The following is a 994-nucleotide window of genomic DNA, read 5'->3' as shown; positions in this document are numbered from 1 at the left end:
CATAACGATTGACGAAGTGTCTCCTAAAACTTGAGTTTATCCTAATGAACATCACTTAAAACACTTCCAAAGATTTTAGACCAGCTTTCATCCATCAATAGAGGATTGTCTAGAGCCACAATCCGAATTGCAATAAAAGCCGCCATTTGAACTGAGTGTGCGACAACGAGACTTGTGTTCGCCTAGTACATGTGAACCAATTCATTGATAACAAACCAACTTCACACTTCTTTTGGCTGAATTTGCTTTCGAAGTCAAATACCTCAAACATGAGGCGCCTCACATCTGCCTTCCCATACACGTGTAAGAGAGTCCATGGATGGCTTGCTGAATAGCGATGGTGACAGGATTCATAAGTCTTCGGTTGTGTTCGTACTTGTCACGGATCTGCTCATCGTTAGATGATAAAGCGGTGGAGGTTTTGTCCCCTGAAGTACCTCCCACGAACTTGTTGAAAGCGTAAGACGCCGATACCTCTCCCTGTAACCATCTTCCGAGAGCATCGATATGCTTCATGAGTTGCTTCTCGGCCATGACAAGATCCCGAATAGAAGAAAAATAGATAAATTTCATATTTGGCTCTTCAATGCTGCGATATTATCTTAAGTTGTAATATGATCATGAAATAGACGGAAAAAGAGAAACACAAAAAAAATTGTGCCTCTTTCAGATTAAACAATTAATTAGAAGTGGATCCAGATGGATTTGAACCATCAGCCTCTCAAATAATGAGCGCTCTTACCCTTTTGAGCTTATGGATCCATTGACAAAGACAAACATTCACCATATGATAAGTAACAAGTTCAAATATCATAAGTCGTATTGATCTAATATACATACAAAGGGTACAAGAAAATCAATTTAAGGGTGATTTGATGAGGGAAAAGGTAGGAGATTCACTTTAAAAAGGTTCAAGATAGATATAAGTTATAACATTGCAGCAGGTGAAAATAGACTTCATCAAGGTATGCTTGTATCGCTCCGCTGCTTTCGA

The 994-nt window shown here is 39.1% G+C and overlaps 1 pseudogene; it reads right to left on the bottom strand.

Moving 5' to 3' along the window:
- Positions 1-221: 221 nt before the first annotated feature.
- Positions 222-490, bottom strand: LOC147502669 (ribonuclease III domain-containing protein RNC1, chloroplastic pseudogene; annotated as a pseudogene).
- Between the last annotated feature and the right edge of the window lie 504 nt (positions 491-994).

Source organism: Coptis chinensis, chromosome 4 (assembly GCF_015680905.1).
Source record: "Coptis chinensis isolate HL-2020 chromosome 4, ASM1568090v1, whole genome shotgun sequence".
NCBI classification, from domain to species: Eukaryota; Viridiplantae; Streptophyta; class Magnoliopsida; order Ranunculales; family Ranunculaceae; genus Coptis; species Coptis chinensis.
Note: the sequence above shows the minus strand (reverse complement) of the source record. Positions and strands in the feature narration are given on the sequence as shown.